This window comes from Rattus norvegicus, chromosome 5 (genome assembly GCF_021556685.1).
Source record: "Rattus norvegicus strain SHRSP/BbbUtx chromosome 5, alternate assembly SHRSP_T2T, whole genome shotgun sequence".
Taxonomy (NCBI): Eukaryota; Metazoa; Chordata; class Mammalia; order Rodentia; family Muridae; genus Rattus; species Rattus norvegicus.
In genome coordinates, this window is record NC_141538.1 from 80,844,387 (window position 1) to 80,862,481 (window position 18,095).

The following is an 18,095-nucleotide window of genomic DNA, read 5'->3' on the forward strand; positions in this document are numbered from 1 at the left end:
GAGGTGGACTCTAAGCTATACTGCATCATGATGTCTGGGATTTCATTCTGCTATCCATGAGTAGTCTTTCTGCACAGGGCTCGAGTCCTCTCCCCAATTAGGTATCTGTCACAGGAACCTTGCAATACAAAGATATTTAACTCAGGGGAATCTGTAAGCCACCGAGGCAAGGAACCATGCTTCCACACTACTGCATGCTCAGAAGGGTCAGCGCCTTGGCAGTGTTGGCCTTCAGTCACCAATGGCTGATGGAGGGAAGGCAGGATGAACCAGAAGAGGGAGAGACTGGAGAGATGACTCCTGGTTAAATTCCCAGCACCCACAGGAATCCATAAGTCTAGTTCCAGGGATCAGACACCCTATGTGGGCTCTGTGTGCATGTGCTGCACAGACATACATGCAAGCAAACATTCATACACATAAAATAATCTATTGTTTTAAGCACAAGAGAATTGACCAGACTAACAGGAACTAGGTAGAGGGCCTTCTAGGGTGTGGGGAGAATGGATCCATACATGAAGGCCATGGCAAACAGGAGTACAAATAGTTCAGAGAGCCAAAGGAAACCTTGCTAGAACACAGTGAACACAGGAATTACGAAATGATTCGAGGCTAGAAAGGGAGTTGTGTCAGTTTGCAGGGGCTGCCCTCTCGAACTCATGCAGTATGGGTGACTTCAGCAAAAATTAGACTTTCTCATTTCTGGCAGCTTGAACTCTGGGAGCAAGGTGTTCGATGGGGCTTGCTTCTTCTGAGCTCTTCCTCATTGGTGGAATCGTGTTCCCGGGTCTTCAGGAAGTCTCTTCTCTGATCCATCCTGTATCCTAGTCTTTTCTTTTGAGGACACTGGTCAGTCATCTTGACTTAGGGTTCACCCTGAAGACCTCATCTTACCATTATTACACCAAATCACACCCTCAGTCACTATGGGCAATGCTTCCAATGTATGTATTTTTTCTGGGCACTCTTATCCCGTATCAGCTTATGTGGGCCCGTGAGGAGCTTGGTAGGGGTTGGTTTTCATGTATCTGGGAAGGACCTGAAGCATTTTAGAATTACAGTCGGAACATGGTCAGAGGTGTGCTTTCAAAGTTCATCTGGCTGCATTTGGATAACAAAGACCAACAGGAAGGCAGGAGAAGAGAGAAAAAAGTTGCTATCAGTGGCTCTCAAACGTGTGGATTGAGACCCTACCTGGATTCTCAATGTGTGGGTTGTGACCCCCACCTGGGTCACATGTCCTATATCCTGCATATCCGATATTTACATTTCAATTAATAACAGCAGCAAAATGACATTTATGAAGTAGCAGGGAAATAAGTTTATGGTTGGAGGCCACCATAACATGAGGAACTGTATTAAAGGGTCATAGCGTCAGGAAGGTTGAAAACCTTTAGGCAGGAGATCATGAAGGAAGTTACTGGAACATGCTGGCAAGAGATCATGTAAGCTTACTCTCGATAGCTGGAATTAGAGGGACGTCTATAGAGAAAGTACATGGTGTTCAGAGAATGTGAGGTGTTAAGAACACATTGGTATTCTGTATCCTTATATAGATACAATTTAGAGTTCTTACGATTAATATCATGACCAAAACAACTTGAGGAGGAAAGGGTTTATTGTAGCTTACAGTCTATCATGAAGGGAAGTTGTGTGTGTGTGTGTGTGTGTGTGTGTGTGTGTGTGTGTGTGTGTGTGTGTGTGGTGGGGGGACTCTATGAGAGAACTTGGACGCAGGGACTAAAGCAGAGTCCTTAGGAGAACATGGCTTCCTGGCTTGTTCCCTGTGGATTGTGAGTCTGCCTTCTTATATACCTCAGAACACCCTGCCCAGGGTGGTACTTCCATAGTGAGGTGGGTCCTCCCGAATCAGTTTCCTAGAGGCATTTTCTCACTTGAGGGTGCCTCCTTCCAAATAACTCTAGCCTGTGTGGAATTGAAACAAAAACAAAAATAAAAAAAAGCCCAAGTAAGTTAGTAATGAAGGAAAGAACAAACAAAACACCAAAACAAAAAAAAAAAAAAACTGTACATGAGAAACAATAAAGATAACACCTCTGCCTAGTGTTTTGAAACCTGATGTCCGTATCCCTGTGTACAGGTGGACGTGAAGGTATCTATGTGCCGTTGACTGATCCACACAGATGCTGGATGCATGCGAGTCGCTGAGATGCTGGTTTCAACCTTCGTGATGTAGGCACCTCTTGCTTCTGTATTCCTTTTATTCTTCTTTCTTCATTACCCATAATTTTCTGTATTTTCAGCTGCAAATAGTTTTATAAGTTATCTCAGGACTTCTCCCCCTGACATTAACTGAACCGAGCCTATATAACCGCCATTTACAGGTCAGAAACTGAATTGTGCTGGCGGTTCATACAGTGTCTGAATGGTGGATGCTTCCATGGACGTTAATTCTTTTTTAACTGAAGCATGATTAGTGGTTTTAAACTTCAGAATGTAAAAATAAGTTAGCCAAGGATGTGAAAAACATAAAACTGGATACCTGAAGAAGTGCTTAGGGCTGGGAGGCACCTCGGTCATTGATACTGTCTCGAGACATGCTTCCAGAGGGCAGGATGGACAGAAGTTCCCAGCAGCCCGATCGAGCAACTCACAACCTCCTGTAGCCCAAGTGCCCTTGTCAAGCCTCGGGGTGCACCTGCACGCACACACACACACACATTAAAATTAATCTAAACGGTCAAATATAACAAGAAATGCTAAAAATGGCCTTATTATATGTGTCTGTGAAGATGATATGGCAATGATTGGTTTATCCCTCATAATTTATTTGATAAACAGCAATTCAGAAGTAATTTCATTGTAAGCTTGAGAACTGGTTTTCTGAAGAGATGATTGCTTTGGTTATATTTAGATGCAAAGGAACTTTAAATAGTTTTCAAATGACTACAAAGAATGGACCTACTTGAGATGGAATTAAAATAAAAACGAAACTCCAGTCTTAAATACAGTATAAATCTAGTATCAGAAATTTGTTTATAAATAATAAAATAACTATAACTGTGTTAGAGTGCAGAGAAGTACCACTCTGTGTGACATTCCGTGTTAATTGGTTGTGGCGCTCAGCTTAATCGCATACACTTTCATCCATCCACTATGCAATACAGTTTTAATTAGATATATAAAAATATGGAGGAGCCAGTCAAATACTACTAACAAACCAAATAAGGACTGAAACTCTGGAGATAATAGGACAGACCCGACAACCACACCACGGCATTTGAAATTACGCATGCGTAGTTCTGTTAAACTCATCTACAGAAGAAAGAGTAAGAATCTTAACCACACCACAAAATCGCTGCTGGGGGCTCACAGAGCCAGTGCAGCAAGGTGTAGGGTTGCCCCCTACTGGCCAACCTCAGTGTTGTGCTGTATCCTACAGCCGCATTGCTGGGGCTTCCTTTGTGCATGTTAGGTCACTCTTAGGTTTGTGCTTATAATTTGCAGCCAGTAGCTGGAGAGTTGGAGCACAAAACTTGTACTCATTATCGTCCTTTTTAAAAATAGAAAAGTCAAGGCTGGAGAGATAGCTCAGTGGATAAAAGCACTCGATGCCCTCACAGAGGACCTGACTTCAGTTTCCGGCATACACAGGATAGCTTGAAACCATCTATACCTCCAGTTTCAGAAGATAGGACACCTTATTCTGACCTCTTCAGGCACGAGTGGTATATGTGGTGAACAGACATACATGCAGCCAAAACGCTTATATACATAAAATAAAACTAAAAAACGTCTAACTAGACAAGTCAAGACTGGAGAGCTTTGTCACCGGTTAAAAGCATAGGGCTGTTCTTTCAGAGGACTTAGGTTTGGTTCATGGCACCCACATTGTGGCTCACAACCATCTGTAACCCCAGCTCCAAAGGATTCATTTTTAATATATGTTAAAATATTAATCTCATCTTTCATTACAAATGTTTTGGGCTAATGTTTCAACTAAAAGCCTTGGTTACTAGTCTTCTAACCTCGGAGTTACATTCTGTTCTTTTGTTTTTGGGGTGCTGAGGATTGAACAGAGGGTGTCATGGTTACAAAGTCACCATTCACCATCGGCGGCCTATAACCCTATTTCTGAAGTTCCATTCTTTCACTGCAGTTACTTTAGATAGTCTGAGGTCTTTCTCCATAGGAAACTGTTCTTGGTCCTTTCTTGTGAGTTTGTCTTAGCATATTTTTTCTGTTCCTGTCCTTTCGTGAATGCTTTCATTACTTCTTACCCAATACAAATCAAATGTAAGTGTCTTTGTGGTATTGTATTAAGTGGGGTTACCTAGAGGAATAAAACTTACAGTGTGTGTGTGTGTGTGTGTGTGTGTGTGTGTGTGTGTGTGTGCTTAGTTTATTAGAATGATCTACAGACTGTAGTTCAGGTAATCTATTAACATAAAGTCCAAGAATTCAGGAGTTGTTTAGTTCACAAAGTTGGATGTCATAGCTGTTTTTCAATGTATGTCAGAATTCCAAATTAGGCCCTGACGCTCATGAAGGAATGGACCTGCTAGCCAAAGTAAGAGGAGGCTCTAGAGAGGGATCTTCCTTCTTCCCCATCTTCTATGTAAGCTGTCAACAGAGGGGGTGAACCAGTTTCAAGGTGGACCTTCCCTCCTCAAAAAACTCCGGATTAAAAGTGGGACTTTCCGGGATGATCAAAATGCGAATGCTTCACTCCTTCTTTAGAAGGGGAACAAGAATACCCTTGGCAGGGAATAGGGAGGCAAAGATTAAAACAGAGGCAGAAGGAACACCCATTAAGGACCTGTCCAACATGTGGCCCATACATATACAGCCACCCAATTAGACAAGATGGATGAAGCAAAGAAGTGCAGGCCAACAGAAACCAGACGTAGATCTCTCCTGAGAGACACAGCAAGAATACAACAAACACAGAGGCGTATGCCAGTAGCAAACCACTGAACTGAGAACAGGACCCCTGTTGAAGGAATCAGAGAAAGGACTGAAAGAGCTTGAAGGGGCTTGAGAACCCATATGAGCAACAATGCCAACCAACCAGAGCTTCCAGGGACTAAGCCACTACCCAGAGACTATAAATGGACTGACCCTGGGCTCCAACCTCATAGGTAGCAATGAATGGCCTAGTAAGAGCACCAGTGGAAGGGGAAGCCCTTGGTTCTGCCAAGACTGAACCGCGAGTGAACATAATTGCTGGGGGGAGGGCGGTAATGGGGGGAGGATGGGGAGGGGATCACCTATATGGAAGGGGAGGGGGAGGAGTTAGGGGGATGTTTGCCCAGAAACCGGGAAAGGGATTAACATTCAAAATGTAAATAAGAAATACTCAAGTTAATAAAAAAAAGAAAAAAACGTGGGTCTTTCCATCTTCAATTGACTTAGCCACTCTCTCACTCATGCATTGTCTGTTAAGGTTTAGTTAATTCCGATGTCTTTGACAACCAAGAACAGCCATTACAAGCCCACCCCTGGTCAATGTGACACACAATCACATCTCTTTGTCATGCTTAATTTTCAGGTGGAAGTAACACCCAGGTCATAACTATGCCTGTGTAACTACCCCATGTACAGCCTCAAAGGCGTTATGTGTTTAACAGAGTCGTAATTGTACACAGCGTGATGTAAGCATCCCTCATACAACCATAAATGCATTATAAGTTTTATGATGTTCCTTCAAGGGACATTCCTTTGATATGTCAAAAGTTAAATATGACATCCTCTGATATTCTGTTAATCGTTCTGATACTCCATGACAAAGAAATAAAACATGAAAATCTGTACAAACACATTCTTAACAAAATACTCCCCTGAGCTGCGTGCTGTCCTCTCCTGGACCCCCAGCTCCATTGTCCAGCCACTGGAAATAAAGAAATGAATTAAGCACTTTCTAGAATTCAATGATACCTAAACAACACAAAGACTCAATAAATAAAAGAACTTCACACCAATTTCCACTATGAACATTGATACAAATATTCTCGATAAAATGCTTGCAAACTGACTCCAGGAACACATCAAAAACATTATTCACCATGATCATGTAGGCTTCATCCCAGGGATACAGGTATGGTTCGATGTACAGAAATCCATCAATGCAATCCACTGTACATACAAACTAAAAGAAAATATCACATGATCATTTCTCTAGATGTAGAAAAAGTCTTTGACATAATCCAACACTCCTTAATATTAAATGTCTTGGAGCGATCCGAGATATAAGGTGCATTTCTAAACACAATAAAAGCAATATACAAGCACCTCGCTGCTCACAAACACCGTGGGAGAGAGAACTCACCACCTGAGACTGCAGAGCAGAAGAGACCACCAACACTGCCCACCCCTGCCCACATCCCTGGCCCAAGAGGAAATTATATACGGCCTCTGGGTTCCCGTAGAGAGGGCCCAGGAGCAGCAGGTCCGCTGTGTCTGAGACACCTCTGGAACCTGAAGGGACTGACCAGATAAACAGTTCTCTGCACCCAAATCCCTTGGGAGGGAGAGCTAAACCTTCAGAGAGGCAGACACACCTGGGAAACCAGAAGAGACTGCACTCGGCACACATCTCTGATGCCAGAGGAAAACACCAAATGCCACCGGGAACCCTGGTGCACGGAAGCTCCCGGAAAGGGCGGCGCAGATCTTCCTGGGTGGTAAAACCACGGAGAGCTCATAACCAACACCCAAGCAAACTTGAGCCTCGGGACAACAGGTAAGACAAACCTTCCTACTCCAAATGACCTGCCTAGTGATCTCAGAACACAGGCCCACAGGAACAGCTGAAGACCTGTAGATAGGAAAAACTACACGCCCGGAAGCAGAACACTCTGTCCCCATAACTGGCTGAAAGGAAACAGGAAAACAGGTCTACAACACTGCTGAAACACAGGCTTATAGGACAGTCTAGCCACTGTCAGAAATAGCAGAACAAAGTAACACTACAGATAATCTGATGGCGAGAGGCAAGCACAGGAACCCAAGCAACAGAAACCAAGACTACATGGCATCATCAGAGCCCAATTTTCCCACCAAAGCAAACAATGAATATCCAAACACACCAGAAAAGCAAGATCTAGTTTCAAAATCTTATTTGATCATGATGCTGGAGGACTTCAAGAAAGATGTGAAGAACTCCCTTAGAGAAACAAAGGAAAACATAAATAAACAAGTAGAAGCCTACAGAGAGGAATCACAAAAATCACTGAAAGAATTCCAGGAAAACACAATCAAACAGTTGAAGGAATTAAAAATGAAAATAGAAGCAATCAAGAGAGAACACATGGAAACAACCCTGGATATAGAAAACCAAAAGAAGGGACAAGGAGCTGTAGATACAAGCTTCACCAACAGAATAGAAGAGATAGAAGAGAGAATCTCAGGAGCAGAAGATTCCATAGAAATCATCGACTCAACTGTCAAAGATAATGTAAAGCGGAAAAAGCTACTGGTGCAAAACATACAGGAAATCCAGGACTCAATGAGAAGATCAAACCTAAGTATAATAGGTTTAGAAGAGAGTGAAGACTCCCAGCTCAAAGGACCAGTAAATAGCTTCAAGAAAATCATAGAAGAAAACTTCCCTAACCTAAAGAAAGGATACCCATAAGCATACAAGAAGCCTACAGAACTCCAAATAGATTGGACCAGAAAAGAAACTCCTCCTGTCACATAATAGTCAAAACACCAAATGCACAAAATAAAGAAAGAATATTAAAAGCAGCAAGGGAAAAAGGTCAAGTAACATATAAAGGCAGACCTATCAGAATCACACCAGACTTTTCTCCAGAGAATATGAAAGCCAGAAGATCCTGGACAGATGTCATACAGACCCTAAGAGAACACAACTGCCAGCCCAGGTTACTGTATCCTGCAAAACTCTCAATTAACATAGATGGAGAAACCAAGATATTCCATGACAAAACCAAATTTACACAACATCTTTCTACAAATCCAGCACTACAAAGGATAATAAATGGTAAAGCCCAACATAAGGAGGCAAGCTACACCCTAGAAGAAGCAAGAAACTAATCGTCTTGGCAACAAAACAAAGAGAAGAAAAGCACACAAACATAACCTCATATCCGAATATGAATATAACAGGAAGCAATAATCACTATTCCTTAATATATCTCAACATCAATGGCCTCAACCCCCCAATAAAAAGACATAGATTAACAAACTGGATACGCAACGAGGACCCTGCATTCTGCTGCCTACAGGAAACACACCTCAGAAACAAAGGCAGACACTACCTCAGAGTGAAAGACTGGAAAACAACTTTCCAAGCAAATGGTCAGAAGAAGCAAGCTGGAGTAGCCATTCTAATATCAAATAAAATCAATTTTCAACTAAAAGTCATCAAAAAATATAAGGAAAGACACTTCATATTCATCAAAGGAAAAATCCACCAAGATGATCTCTCAATCCTAAATATCTATGCCCCAAATACAAGGGCACCTACATACGTAAAAGAAACCTTACTAAAGCTCAAAACACACATTGCACCTCACTCAATAATAGTAGGAGATTTCAACACCCCACTCTCGTCAATTTACAGATCACGGAAACAGAAATTAAAGAGACGTAGACAGACTAAGAGAAGTCATGAGCCAAATGGACTTAACAGATATTTATAGAACATTCTATCCTAAAGCAAAAGGATATACCTTCTTCTCAGCTCCTCATGGTACTTTCTCCAAAATTGACCATATAATTGGTCAAAAAACGGGCCTCAACAGGTACAGAAAGCAATAATCCCATGCGTGCCATCAGACCACCACTGCCTAAAGGTGGTCTTCAATAACAATAAGGGAAGAACGCCCACATATACGTGGAAGTTGAACAATGCTCTACTCAACGATAACCTGGTCAAGGAAGAAACAAAGAAAGAAATTAAAAACTTTTTAGAATTTAATGAAAATGAAGGTACAACATACCCAAACATATGGGACACAATGAAAGCTGTGCTAAGAGGAAAACTCATAGCTCTGAGTGCCTGCAGAAAGAAAGAGGAAAGAACATATGTCACCAGCTTGACAGCACACCTAAAAGCACTAGAACAAAAAGAAGCAAATACAACCAGGAGGAGTAGAAGGCAGGAAATAATCAAACTCAGAGCTGAAATCAACCAAGTAGAAACAAAAAGGACCATAGAAAAAATCAACAGAACCAACATTTGGTTCTTTGAGAAAATCAACAAGATAGATAAACCCTTAGCCAGACTAACGAAAGGACACAGAGAGTGTGTCCAAATTAACAAAATCAGAAAGGAAAAGGGAGACATAACTACAGATTCAGAGGAAATTCAAAAAATCATCAGATCTTACTATAAAAGCCTATATTCAACAAAACTTGAAAATCTGCAGGAAATGGACAATTTCCTAGACGGATACCAGGTACCGAAGTTAAATCAGGAACAGATAAACCAGTTAAACAACCCCATAACTCCTAAGGAAATAGAAGCAATCATTACAGGTCTCCCAACCAAAAAGAGCCCAGGTCCAGAAGGGTTTAGTGCAGAATTCTATCAGACCTTCATAGAAGACCTCATACAAATATTATCCAAACTATTCCACAAAATTGAAACAGATGGAACACTACCGAATTCCTTCTATGAAGCCACAATTACTCTTATAGCTAAACCACACAAAGACACAACAAAGAAAGAGAACTTCAGACCAATTTCCCTTATGAATATCGATGCAAAAATAATCAATAAAATTCTGGCAAACCGAATCCAAGAGCACATCAAAACAGTCATCCACCATGATCAAGTAGGCTTCATCCCAGGCATGCAGGGATGGTTTAATATACGGAAAACCATCAACGTGATCCATTATATAAACAAACTGAAAGAACAAAACCACATGACCATTTCATTAGATGCTGAGAAAGCATTTGACAAAATTCAATACCCCTTCATGATAAAAGTCCTGGAAAGAATAGGAATTCAAGGCCCATAACTAAACATAGTAAAAGCCATATACAGCAAACCAGTTGCTAACATTAAACTAAATGGAGAGAAACTTGAAGCAATCCCACTAAAATCAGGGACTAGACAAGGTTGCCCACTCTCTCCCTACTTATTCAATATAGTTCTTGAAGTTCTAGCCTGAGCAATCAGACAACAAAAGGAGTCAAGGGGATACAGATCGGAAAAGAAGAAGTCAAAATATCATTATTTGCAGATGATATGATAGTATATTTAAGTGATCCCAAAAGTTCCACCAGAGAACTACTAAAGCTGATAGACAACTTCAGCAAAGTGGCTGGGTATAAAATTAACTCAAATAAATCAGTAGCCTTCCTCTACACAAAAGAGAAACAAGCCGAGAAAGAAATTAGGGAAATGACACCCTTCATAATAGACCCAAATAATATAAAGTATCTCGGTGTGACTTTAACCAAGCAAGTGAAAGATCTGTACAATAAGAACTTCAAGACTCTGAAGAAAGAAATTGAAGAAGACCTCAGAAGATGGAAAGATCTCCCATGCTCATGGATTGGCAGGATTAATATAGTAAAAATGGACATTTTACCAAAAGCGATCTATAGATTCAATGCAATCCCCATCAAAATACCAATCCAATTCTTCAAAGAGTTAGACAGAACAATTTGCAAATTCATCTGGAATAACAAAAAACCCAGGATAGCTAAAACTATCCTTAACAATAAAAGGACTTGAGGGGGAATCACTATCCCTGAACTCAAGCAATATTACAGAGCAATAGTGATAAAAACTGCATGGTATTGGTACAGAGACCAACAGATAGACAAATGGAACAAAATTGAAGACCTAGAAATGAACCCACACACCTATGGGCACTTGATTTTTGACAAAGGAGCCAAAACCATCAAATGGAAAAAAGAGAATTTTCAGCAAATGGTGCTGGTTCAACTGGAGGTCAACATGTAGAAGAATGCAGATTGATCCATGCTTATCACCCTGTACAAAGCTTAAGTCCAAGTGGATCAAGGACCTCCACATCAAAGCAGATACACTAAAACTAATAGAAGAAAAACTAGGGAAGCATCTGGAACACATGGGCACTGGAAAAAATTTCCTGAACAAAACACCAATGGCTTATGCTCTAAGATCAAGAATCGACAAATGGGATCTCATAAAACTGCAAAGCTTCTGTAAGGCCAAGGACACTGTGGTTAGGACAAAACGGCAACCAACAGATTGGGAAAAGATCTTTACCAATCCTACAACAGATAGAGGCCTTATATCCAAAATATACAAAGAACTCAAGAAGTTAGACTGCAGGGAGACAAATAACCCTATTAAAAAATGGGGTTCAGAGCTAAACAAAGAATTCACAGCCGAGGAATGCCGAATGGCTGAGAAACACCTTAAGAAATGTTCAACATCTTTAGTCATAAGGGAAATGCAAATCAAAACAACCCTGAGATTTCACCTCACACCAGTGAGAATGGCTAAGATCAAAAACTCAGGTGACAGCAGATGCTGGCGAGGATGTGGAGAAAGAGGAACACTCCTCCATTGTTGGTGGGATTGCAGACTGGTACAACCATTCTGGAAATCAGTCTGGAGGTTCCTCAGAAAATTGGACAATGAACTGCCTGAGGATCCAGCTATACCTCTCTTGGGCATATACCCAAAAGATGCCCCAACATATAAAAAAGACACCTGCTCCACTATGTTCATAGCGGCCTTATTTATAATAGCCAGAAGCTGGAAAGAACCCAGATGCCGTTCAACAGAGGAATGGATACAGAAAATGTGGTACATCTACACAATGGAATATTACTCAGCTATCAAAATCAATGACTTTATGAAATTCATAGGCAAATGGTTGGAACTGGAAAATATCATCCTGAGTGAGGGATCCCAATTACAGAAAAACACACATGGTATGCACTCATTGATAAGTGGCTATTAGCCCAAATGCTTGAATTACACTAGATGCCTAGAATAAATGAAACTCAAGACGGATGATCAAAATGTGAATGCTTCACTCCTTCTTTAAAAGGGGAACAAGAATACCCTTGGCAGGGAGTAGAGAGGCAATGATTAAGACAGACACAGAAGGAACACCCATTCAGAGCCTGCCCCACATGTGGCCCATACATATACAGCCATCCAATTAGACAAGACCGGGCTTTGTGTGTTTAAGTGGGCAATTATATCTTACCAATTCGGTCAAAGATTGTTGTGTTGTGTGTTCTTTTATGTGAGGGTTTGAGTATAAGGAAGTGTGTGGCTAGGACATGTATCCGCCAAGATACCTAGCAGATATCTTGGGGCACCACGGTGTAGACATAGCTGGGTAAAAGACATCCATATTTTCTTATTTTTATATTTTTAAAACAACATATTCATATACAAATATATCGATATGAATGCATATATATGTACACAGAGGCATAAAAAGACAGACACACATTCACAGTCTTTGTCCACAGAGAGAACATACTTTATACACTGTTCAACTATCTGATTTCTTTACTTAAACGATATAACAAATAACATTCACTACAACACATTGCCAGCTGTTTTCCACATTTTTATTCAACTCTTATTAACAATATCTAGACAAAACCCCTCAAAGTTTTGTATTGAAGTCTTTAATTCTAGCACTTGGGAGGCAGAGACAGGAACATCTCTGTGAGTTCAAGGCCAGCCCGGTCTACATAAAAAGTTCAAGGTCAGCATGGTCTATATAACAAGTTCCTGGCTAGCCAGATCTATATGGTAAGATTCTGTCTCAAACAGAACAAAACAAAAAACCTCCCCAAAGTTTTCTATTAATTCAGAAGCTAACGAAGACATTAACAAAGTGAGCTAGACGATATCAGAGGGTACCCTCACCTGTATTTTACACAGGCCCTAGTATGCAGTAAACATAAATGCAAATTAAATACTAATTGTGGTGGCTAAGCACACACGTAAAAAGTTCATGAATTATTGTATTTTACTGTTTGTTGCTCTAATTAACATTTACACCAATGAGTGTGTGTGTGTGTGTGTGTGTGTATGTGTGTTTGTGTTAACACAAGTACCGTTTTTCAGGAGCACTGTACCCTGTCTTGAAAAGTTTTCCCTCTGACCTATGGCTTGTAAATTAAGCAAGTCTGGTTGGCCAGGTAGTCTCAGGGATTCTCCTGTCTCAACTTTCCCAATTATGAGGTTGCAAGAGCACAGCAGCACATCTAGATTTTGACGTGGGTCCTAGGGATGGGATTCATATACTGCTTAACAAGCTTTTACTGATTACACTATCTCCTCATTTCCTGTTCACAATTTTAAGAGTTTCCTATTTTAATCTAAATATGGAGACAATTGGTTACAAGTATAAAAACACAGTATTTCATGTAAAGGTTTAGGATGAAGTTTAAACTTTATTACCATCTAATGATCTCATGTAAAGATTCATACTCTTAAAAAAGACTCTAACATCATCAAACTGAGACCATCTTGAACGAATAATCTGAGGTAAGAGTTTTAAACATTTAAAGAGAGAAACATAGGTAAGAGTGAATAGCCACTCCAGTTTATATGGGGGAAATCAGAGCATCTGAATGGATGTCTGGAATTCTCACTTTTATGGAGGGCATTTAGGAGATCCTGGTTTGGGGTAAACTATGGAGGCACACATCTTTAATCCCAGCATTCATGAGGCAGAGTTCCAGACCAGTCAGGGCCACATAATAGAAGTACATGTTAGAAATGTTAGAGAGAAAGAGAGGGAGAGAGAGGAGACAGAGAGAGAGAGAGAGAGAGAGAGAGAGAGAGAGAGAGAGAGAGAGAGAGAGAGAGAGAGAGAGAGAAAGAGAGAGAGATCTGCAGAGATGCCGAGACAAAAACAGATACAGAAAGAACAGAAAGAGGAAAACACATACACAGTGAGACAGAGAAACAGAAAGACACACACACACACACACACACACACATACACACACACACACACATACACACTCAGAGACAGAGAGAAAGAGAGAGAGAGACTCCCAGTGTGGGGGGGGAGAATGTTTGGTGGAAATCTGTATAGTATAGAAGGGAGAGTCCAGAAAAGCTGAACTGGAGCCTTTCACCCAGGGACTCAAGACTCGCACCCTGGGATAGAGAGATGAGCAGGACTTTCTGGGTAGCAGGACTCTCCGGGTAGCATGGCACCACAAAGTCTTCTGATACCCAGTGATGATGGACACAGGGACAATTTTCCTTCTTAAAGGAAGTGATCAAGACTTACACATGTTCTCTTGACATGCAAGATTAAAACAATCTTTGCCTGCTTGTACACATGTTCATCTGGATGTGTGCACATATCCACATGCCCATGCATGTGCATGCAGTTTGTCATCAAGCCATTCCTGGACTGTTTTCTTCATCTTAGGTTTGCAACAAGTTTTCTCACCAAACAGCTCACCAGTTGGCTAGACACTCTGGCCAACAAGTCCCAGCTCTGGTCTTCACCACCTTGGTGCCAGATTACAGGTGTGCACCTCCAGGCACAGCTTCTTACATAGAGGTTGTAGGGCTGAACTCAGGGTCATGCTCATGAGGCCAGTACTTTACAAACTGAGCCATCTCTCTAGCCCCATAACCAACTTCCTACAGGGATGCATGGAGCTGTCAAAATGGGTATCCACTCCCCCAAAAGACAGAAAGTATGAAAAGACAACTTCACTATGAAGGTTTTAGGAATCATGTTCCTATTACGTGACAAGATAATACCCGGGCACTAATAATTAAGGTTGAAATCATTTTCTCTTCCTTTCTTGTTTTTTTCTTGTTTTTCAAGGCAGGGTTTCTTTGTATAGCCCTGGCTGTCCTAGAACTCACTCTGCAGACCAGGCTGGCCTCAAACTCACATAGATGGGTCTGCCTATACCTCCTGAGTGGAAGATCAGAGGTGTGTGTATCCCCTTCTCAGGAAAATAACTTTCTTAATTTGAGACAGCAACTGGAACCTGAATTTTAATAGAAACATAATGTCACTTCAGAATCTGAAGCATGGGCTCACTGGGCCGTGCAAGTGCAGGTAATGCTTATGAGTGACACATCTGTACTGAGAATTACAAAATGTGGGCTCCTTAACACTGCTAAGTACTAGACTGAGACATAAGACAAGCCGGATTCGTGTAGTGTCAGTGACAACTAAGAAAAACCAACAAATGGGACTTGACAAGAGGATCATAGAACACAGGACAAAAGCAGGGAGGGTTAAGGACTAATAAGAATGAGACTTTCTATAGCTGAATTTCATACAAGCCACTCCAATAAGAAGGTACGGCAAAGACGTCGGAGATGTCCACCTAGAAGCTGCCAGTCTAGAAAAATTAGCTTGTATTTGCATACTGGGAGATCTTTTGGAAAGATGCAATAGAGGACTACAACAACAGGACACATGACTTTAAGGGACCATCAGCAAAGTAAGGGAGCTGGTAACTCATCCATTAAAAGACACAGCAAGATCTTAAGGTTGACAGCCATTAACAAGGGCACTAGAGGGCAAGAAGGTTGACTAGAGAGTGATTGAATTACTTACTTTCATATTGCTGTGATAAAACGCCATTACCCTGTCAACAGGTGGCAGATGGTTTCCGAGAGATAAGTCTCTCTCTCTTCAGTCATGTCAGTGAGGCATGGCAGCAAGGGACCGTCACAGAGCAGGAAGCTGAAAGTCACATCTTGACCTGTAAGTAGGAAACAGGCCATACCTCTGTGTGTGGCACACACATGTTGGGCCGGCCCTAATGAAAACACCCACCAACTGGGTGATGTCTCAAATGCCTGAGACTATGGGGGGATATCTCATTCAAATCATCCCAGGGATTAAGGACGGATGGACACTTACAGAGCAGGGGTATGAGGAGTTTTGTAGTTAATGGAAGGAAACAAAATTATTAGGAGTGTCCACCATATCCAGAGGTGCAGAACAGAGACTGATCACAGAATGTCTAAAATTATTACAAGAAAATATGAAAATTAGGGAAATGGTGTGAAGGGAGAGGAAAGGGAAAATTGAGGATTTTTTCTTAAATATCGTGAAGAGGAACGAGATTGAACATTGAAGAGTCTTCTGGAGGCTAAGTGATAGGTATACAGTAGGGAAGGGGCTAGGTGAGGGAGGTGACTTCAGGCTACTGAACCCTGGATTTCAGCTTTCTCCCTACCACTGTCAGAATGGTGATTGACTATACTCTTGCTCCTTATGGAAGACCATGCCTCTTGGGCTACCCTGAAGCATGGCATTTGGAATTGCTGCACCTCCTCTATAAAGAGATTATGCATGCCTACCCCTGAGCCAGGCAGCTCACTCTGACCATTTGAAAGTGAGCTACAGTGGGTAACTACCACATCCAAGCAGTGATTTAAGGAGTAATTAAGTGGTTCCCTTCACCCAATCTTTTCTTCTCGATGAAATAAAAGCTTGTTGTGAGCTGCTCAAGTGGACAGGTTTACAGGAGAAGGTGATATTAGAATCTCCAAGGTAAGAAAATATCTGTACTGTGAATTCCTTTTCTCCTGGGAGATTCTGGTGGTATTTTCTACTAGTTCCTGGTTAAGAGACAAAAACCCGGCACTTTTAAGAAAAAATAATTTTTTCCATATTGGGGATTAAATCTAGGTCCTTGTGAGAAATCACTCTCTATTCTGAGCTGTATCCCATGCCCTATGGAAATTTTTCAAATTACTCTTTGACGAACTCCAAACTTAACCACCAAGAAACTAAAGACTTACTTGCACTGGTTCCTATTTTCTTGAGTCTGTGCAGACTACTTGGGTTGTTCTTATTCACCCTCCCTGAAGACCACCACTCTTCTTCTCCATCCAACTTAGAGACTAGGCCTTGTTTGGAATCTTGATTTCCTACTCATAGGAAATGGTAGACACTGAGGGTTGGATCAACCATTTCAGAATTCAAGCCCCAACTTTATTACTCCAGGGTCTTTCAAGGCTAATGAACATATATATGGCTTCTTATGTTTCAAAATAAGGATGCCCATGAACCTCAACTACTCACACCTTTCCTTTTGGAGGCAATGGCACAAGCATCATTCCTAGCACTTGTTGCTATTCTGTCTAAGCTCCACCCACAGCTACTTAGCAGCAGCCAGGTATGTTCTGCCCCACAGTTGCCTAGCAACAGCCATATATAGTACCTGACACTATAAAAGGAGCTGCTTCCCCCCGCACACCTCTTATTCCCTCTTATCCTCTCTTTCCTCTCTTGCTCTTTGTTCTCTGTTCTTGTCCCACCCTCCTCCTCCAGGTGCCCATGACTGGGCCACCTTTCCTCTCTTGATTCTTGTCTCATTAAACCATGCCACGTGAAACCATGGGAACCATGGTATCTTACTATTTTCTATCCAGGCATGGGCTGAGATTCAAAACCCTAACAGTACTAAAAAGGGATCAAAACTCCCTGAACAACCACCACCACCACCACCACCACCACCACCACCACCACCACCACCACCACCACCAACACAACCACTGCCAAAATAAAACAAAACAAAACAAGAAAACATCAAAGGGAAACATGAAGGACTTGAGGAGGAAGGGACAGCAGGGAACATGTTCTGGGTGGTGGGGAACTGTCCTTACCCATCGAGGCTGGATTGCTGCAGGTCTCTAGCTTTGTATCTTTGTACACGTTTCTCTGCCCAGGTTCCAGCTGCTCCCATTCCTTCTGAGGAAAAGCCACAGACAGCCATGAACGTTACTGACTCCTATCATTCTTATTCAGTCCACAGGGAATTGGACAGTTTGACCATATCAACCCTCACCTCTTCCCTCTCTTCTTCTTTACAAAGGGATTGGCTCTGTCTTTGGTGTTTAGAATTTCATCCTTGGCTTTGAATGTTTCTACTATTTCACATCTCATTTCCACAAAGTGTTTGGTATCGAAGGGGGAAGGCTTTAGGTGAACTCCAGCTGCCATGTTGACCTGGGACTAGCGAGTTTGTCTGGACCTTTCTCTGGGTTGCGGTCACTTGGCTTATGGCACCATATCAGGACATTTTCTATCTTCCACAGAGTCCTGGACTGGAACTGTTACCTAATTTGGTAAGTATTCTCAAGGATAGCTTAGCTTGAGAACAATTTGGTTTTTTGTCTCTTAAATTTTTGC